Here is a 7,619-nt window from a genome sequence, read left to right on the forward strand (position 1 = left end):
GGACAACCTGAAGACAACCTGAGGACAACCTGAGACCAGACCTGAGGACAACCTGAGGACAACCTTAGGACAACCTGAAGACAAACTGAGAACAACCTGAAGACAACCTGAGGACAACCTGAAGACAACCTGAAGACAACCTGAGGACAACCTGAAGACAAACTGAGAACAACCTGAAGACAACCTGAGGACAACCTGAGACCAGACCTGAGGACAACCTGAAGACAAACTGAGAACAACCTGAAGACAACCTGAGACCAGACCTGAGGACAACCTGAGGACAACCTGAAGACAACCTGAGACCAGACCTGAGGACAACCTGAAGACAACCTGAGGACAACCTGAAGACAACCCGAGGACAACCTGAGACCAGACCTGAGGACAACCTGAGGACAACCTGAAGACAACCTGAGGACAACCTGAAGACAACCTGAGGACAACCTGAGACCAGACCTGAGGACAACCTGAGGACAACCTGAAGACAACCTGAGACCAGACCTGAAGACAACCTGAGGACAACCTGAGGACAAACTGAGAACAACCTGAGGACAACCCGAGGACAACCTTAGGAAAACCTGAAGACAAACTGAGAACAACCTGAAGACAACCTGAGGACAACCTGAAGACAACCTGAAGACAACCTGAGAACAACCTGAAGACAACCTGAGACCAGACCTGAGGACAACCTGAGGACAACCTTAGGACAACCTGAAGACAAACTGAGAACAACCTGAAGACAACCTGAGGACAACCTGAAGACAACCTGAGAACAACCTGAAGACAACCTGAGACCAGACCTGAGGACAACCTGAGGACAACCTGAGACCAGACCTGAGGACAACCTGAGGACAACCCGAGGACAATCTGAAGACAACCTGAGACCAGACCTGAGGACAACCTAAAGACAACCTGAGAACAACCTGAGGACAACCTGAGGACAACCTAAAGACAACCTGAGAACAACCTGAGGACAACCTGAAGACAACCTGAGACCAGACCTGAGGACAACCTGAGGACAACCCGAGGACAACCTGAAGACAACCTGAGACCAGACCTGAGGACAACCTAAAGACAACCTGAGAACAACCTGAGGACAACCTAAAGACAACCTGAGAACAACCTGAGGACAACCTAAAGACAACCTGAGAACAACCTGAGGACAACCTGAAGACAACCTGAGACCAGACCTGAGGACAACCTGAGACCAGACCTGAGGACAACCTGAAGACAACCTGAGACCAGACCTGAGGACAACCTGAGGACAACCTGAGGACAACCCGAGGACAACCTGAAGACAACCTGAGACCAGAACTGAGGACAACCTAAAGACAACCTGAGAACAACCTGAGGACAACCTGAAGACAACCTGAGACCAGACCTGAGGACAACCTGAGGACAACCTGAGACCAGACCTGAGGACAACCTGAGGACAACCTGAAGACAACCTGAGACCAGACCTGAGGACAACCTGAGGACAACCTGAAGACAACCTGAGGACAACCTTAGGACAACCTGAAGACAAACTGAGAACAACCTGAAGACAACCTGAAGACAACCTGAAGACAACCTGAGGACAACCTGAAGACAAACTGAGAACAACCTGAAGACAACCTGAGGACAACCTGAGACCAGACCTGAGGACAACCTGAGGACAACCTTAGGACAACCTGAAGACAAACTGAGAACAACCTGAAGACAACCTGAGGACAACCTGAGGACAACCTGAAGACAACCTGAGGACAACCTGAGACCAGACCTGAGGACAACCTGAGGACAACCTGAAGACAACCTGAGGACAACCTGAAGACAACCTGAGGACAACCTGAGACCAGACCTGAGGACAACCTGAGGACAACCTTAGGACAACCTGAAGACAAACTGAGAACAACCTGAAGACAACCTGAGGACAACCTGAGGACAACCTGAAGACAACCTGAGGACAACCTGAGACCAGACCTGAGGACAACCTGAGGACAACCTGAAGACAACCTGAGGACAACCTGAAGACAACCTGAGGACAACCTGAGACCAGACCTGAGGACAACCTGAGGACAACCTGAAGACAACCTGAGGACAACCTGAAGACAACCTGAGGACAACCTGAGGACAACCTGAAGACAACCTGAGGACAACCTGAAGACAACCTGAAGACAACCTGAGACCAGACCTGAAAACAACCTGAGGACAACCTGAGGACAAACTGAGAACAACCTGAAGACAACCTGAGACCAGACCTGAGGACAACCCGAGGACAACCTTAGGACAACTTGAAGACAAACTGAGAACAACCTGAAGACAACCTGAGACCAGACCTGAGGACAACCTGAGGACAACCTGAGGACAACCTTAGGACAACCTGAAGACAAACTGAGAACAACCTGAAGACAACCAGAGGACAACCTGAAGACAACCTGAGAACAACCTGAAGACAACCTGAGACCAGACCTGAGGACAACCTGAGGACAACCCGAGGACAACCTGAAGACAACCTGAGACCAGACCTGAGGACAACCTAAAGACAACCTGAGAACAACCTGAGGACAACCTAAAGACAACCTGAGAACAACCTGAGGACAACCTGAAGACAACCTGAGACCAGACCTGAGGACAACCTGAGACCAGACCTGAGGACAACCTGAAGACAACCTGAGACCAGACCTGAGGACAACCTGAGGACAACCCGAGGACAACCTGAAGACAACCTGAGACCAGACCTGAGGACAACCTGAAGACAACCTGAGACCAGACCTGAGGACAACCTGAGGACAACCCGAGGACAACCTAAAGACAACCTGAGGACAACCTGAAGACAACCTGAGACCAGACCTGAGGACAACCTGAGGACAACCTGAGACCAGACCCGAGGACAACCTGAAGACAACCTGAAAACAACCTGAGAACAACCTGAGGACAACCTGAAGACAACCTGAGACCAGACCTGAGGACAAGGTTGTCTTCCAGGTTGCTAACCCTAACCCAGCATCAGTGAAATAAGCAGCAGTAAAATAAGCAGCAGTGTATTTGTCCTCTCATCGGTGAGCTCAGGTTAAAATCAGCAGCAGCAGCAGCAGTGAAATAAGCAGCAGCAGTAAAATAAGCAGCAGCAGTAAAATAAGCAGCAGTGATTTGTCCTCCTCAGGTTGACAGTCTTCAGAATAATGTTATGTTAATGCTCGTCTTCACCTGTGTTTACCTCTAAGTGCAGGAAGCATCTGTTGATTGAGAGAGAGAATAATTCTCCTGTGATACTTACACACATCTGTTATATAATATTATATTATATATATATATATATATATATATATATATATATATATATAAATCTAACCTGTGTAACGTTGTCTCCAGATCAGTTAATTATCGTTAAACTCTACATCACAATAAGAAGATTAAAGGTCGACTTCAGACAAAAACACGTGACTTCAGACGTCGACTTTAAAGCTGCTGCTCAGGTTCACCTGTTTTTAGGGGCGGAGCAGTTATTTGCCCCTCCCACTTCCAATGTTCATGCTTTCAAACGTGAGATCCGTGAGTTTTGGGTCACGAGAAAGGCCTTGAAAACACGATTCAGTTGGAGGAAGAAGAAGAAGAAGAAGAAGAAGAAGAAGAAGAAGAAGAAGAAGAAGAAGAAGAAGAAGTGATGATCACTTTTACAACAACAAGGTTCTTTTGTCAAAATATGTTTGTGTGAAGTTTTCTGGCTTTTTCTTTTTGCAGGAACTTGGATCTAAAAATAAAAGCAGCAGGAGTGTGTGTGTGTGTGTGTGTGTGTGTGTGAGTGTGTGTGTGTGTGTGATAAAGCTGCTGCTAACAGGCCGTTATCGGGCAGCGAGGGTAAATATGCTGGAGCCAGATTAGAGTCTTCAGTCTGTGCCAGGTTATAAACAGCTGTTATCTGTGTAATCCACACTTCTATCAGCAGCCAAACACATGGACCACACGCGCTCACCGCGCTAACACACACCGCGATAACACACACCGCGATAACACAGAGCGCTAACACACACCGCGCTTACACAGAGCGCTAACACACACCGCACACGCTCAGTCACACCACGCTAACACACACATCGCTATCACACACCGCGCTAACACACACCGCACGCGCTCAGTCACACCATGCTAACACACACATCGCTATCACACACCGCGCTAACACACACCGAACGCGCTCAGTAACACCACGCTAACACACACAACGCTATCACACACTGCGCTAACACACATTGCTAACACACACTGTACGCGCTCAGTCACACCACGCTAACACACACAGCGCTAACACATACCGCGCTAACACACACCGCACAGGCTCAGTCACACCACGCTAACACACACCGCGCTATCACACAACGCGCTAACACACACCCCACACGCTCAGTCACACAGCGATAACACACACCGCGCTAACACCGCACACGCTCACACACACCGCTAACACACGCCACACGCACTCAGTCACACCACGATAACACACAGCGCTAACACGCAACGCGCTAACACACACCGCGCTAACACACACAGCGCTAACACACACCGCCCTAGCAAACACCGCACGCGCTCAGTCACACCGCGCTAACACACACATCGCTATCACACACACAGTGCTAACACACACCGCGCTAACAAACAACGCATGCGCTCAGTCACACCGCGCTAACACACACATCGCTATCACACACCGCGCTAACACACACATCGCTATCACACACCGCGCTAACACACACATCGCTAACACGCACCGCGCTAACAAACACCGCACGCGCTCAGTCACACCGCGCAAACACACACATCGCTAACACACACCGCACGCGCTCAGTCACACCGCGCTAACACACACAGCGCTATCACACACCACGCTAACACACACAGCGCTAACACCTAGCCACCAGCTAACGTCGTTTTTCATAAGTCTTTCTTATGATGTAATGAGTCAACTCGGAAAATATACGAAGTCTAACGCTAACAGGCAAAAAGTCGGTCCTGTTTTCACGCCGAAGTCACCTCAGGAAGGAAGAATATACTGAAACACCACCAGGGGGAGCCTCGTGGTGGAGACGCATAAATTAGGGAAATAAAGGATGATTTTGAGGCGAGTGTTTGACGTCGAACGGAAGCAAAAACACCGTCTCCGTCGCGCTTTCGCTAATCTCTCAGCTGTCGTCGCTCAGGCGAGGTCGACCCGCGGATTATCGGCGTCGTAAAACGCGACATCGCGTCTGCAACGATAGATCACGTTCCCGCTGAACTCGGGCAGCTGTTCGCCGCTCGTCTCTCGTACGGAGAGAATATTTCACTGGGAAAAAGGGCAGCGAGTGTCGTAAATCCCTGCTTTTACACACTGCCCCCACATTTCCGCGTCCTGTCCAATAAAGTTTTAAATGTCATGAAGGAGCGATAACGGCAGACGCTGTAAAAACCGCACACTCCTCTGTCCCTTATCTTTTTATCCAATAAAGTTTTATATCTTTGAATCGACGATAAAACGCCGGGGAAACTGTCAACAGGGGGATAATTGGGCGACTTTATCGCCGCCGTGATTCGTCCCCGCGGGCGACTTCGTCTTTTCTGACAGTAAACGGGAAAACGGTGAAACACAAACACAGCGGATAATCCCTGCAGATTATCTCATTAATACACCAGAGGCTCCGCCCACCAGATTAAGAAGAGGGAAATATCGTCTGCATAGAAACGAACAGAGATGATAAAAAGCTTATTTTTCAGCTTCTGAAATGGGAATATTTTCGCGTTTCTGTCATTTTTCAGCTTCTTAAATGTGAATATTTTCACGTTTGTCATTTTTCAGCTTCTTAAATGTGAATATTTTCACGTTTCTGTCATTTTTCAGCTTCTCAAATGTGAATATTTTCACGTTTCTGTCATTTTTCAGCTTCTTAAATGTGAATATTTTCACGTTTGTCATTTTTCAGCTTCTTAAATGTGAATATTTTCACGTTTCTGTCATTTTTCAGCTTCTTAAATGTGAATATTTTCACGTTTCTGTCATTTTTCAGCTTCTTAAATGTGAATATTTTCACGTTTCTGTCATTTTTCAGCTTCTTAAATGTGAATATTTTCACGTTTCTGTCATTTTTCAGCTTCTTAAATGTGAATATTTTCACGTTTCTGTCATTTTTCAGCTTCTTAAATGTGAATATTTTCACGTTTCTGTCATTTTTCAGCTTCTTAAATGTGAATATTTTCACATTTCTGTCATTTTTCAGCTTCTTAAATGTGAATATTTTCACGTTTCTGTCATTTTTCAGCTTCTTAAATGTGAATATTTTCACGTTTCTGTCATTTTTCAGCTTCTTAAATGTGAATATTTTCACGTTTCTGTCATTTTTCAGCTTCTTAAATGTGAATATTTTCACGTTTCTGTCATTTTTCAGCTTCTTAAATGTGAATATTTTCACATTTCTGTCATTTTTCAGCTTCTTAAATGTGAATATTTTCACGTTTCTGTCATTTTTCAGCTTCTTAAATGTGAATATTTTCACGTTTCTGTCATTTTTCAGCTTCTTAAATGTGAATATTTTTCACGTTTCTGTCATTTTTCAGCTTCTTAAATGTGAATATTTTCACGTTTCTGTCATTTTTCAGCTTCTTAAATGTGAATATTTTCACGTTTCTGTCATTTTTCAGCTTCTTAAATGTGAATATTTTTCACGTTTCTGTCATTTTTCAGCTTCTTAAATGTGAATATTTTCACGTTTCTGTCATTTTTCAGCTTCTTAAATGTGAATATTTTCACATTTCTGTCATTTTTCAGCTTCTTAAATGTGAATATTTTTCACGTTTCTGTCATTTTTCAGCTTCTTAAATGTGAATATTTTCACGTTTCTGTCATTTTTCAGCTTCTTAAATGTGAATATTTTCACGTTTCTGTCATTTTTTAGCTTCTTAAATGTGAATATTTTCATGTTTCTGTCATTTTTCAGCTTCTTAAATGTGAATATTTTCGTGTTTCTGTCATTTTTCAGCTTCTTAAATGTGAATATTTTCATGTTTCTTTAAAACCATAAAACAAATAAATTATTTTTAGGGTAAGTTTTTGTTTGTGAACATGAAAACGGCTTCATTTCAATTTTCTGGTCCAAACAAACGATGACTTTGATTAATCAAAGAAAGTAATGGATGATGAAACTAAACGTTAGCTGCAGCCGTAAACAGAAAAGTCTAAATAATAATAATCTGATATTATAATTGAGCAGTTAAAGAGGCGAGCGTGTGTTTAAACAGCAGTAAATGATTCTTCATCATCACACGTCAAACAATCACCGCGCTTTTACGCCGTAAAACACTTCACTGAAGATTGATCGTGTGTTGATGAATAAATCCTGTCAATTATCAATTAGGCCGCGGTAATCCTGCGTCAGTGCACAAGATATTTATGTTTGTGTTCTGAAACCACTGCGACAGCAGCTGCACGGACATGTGGACATGTAAGTGACACAAATATTCACATTTAAGAAGCTGAAAAATGACAGAAACGTGAAAATATTCACATTTAAGAAGCTGAAAAATGACAGAAACGTGAAAATATTCACATTTAAGAAGCTGAAAAATGACAGAAACGTGAAAATATTCACATTAAGAAGCTGAAAAATGACAGAAAC

The sequence above is a fragment of the Microchirus variegatus genome (genome assembly GCF_963457635.1).
Source record: "Microchirus variegatus genome assembly, chromosome: 4".
Lineage (NCBI taxonomy): Eukaryota > Metazoa > Chordata > Actinopteri > Pleuronectiformes > Soleidae > Microchirus > Microchirus variegatus.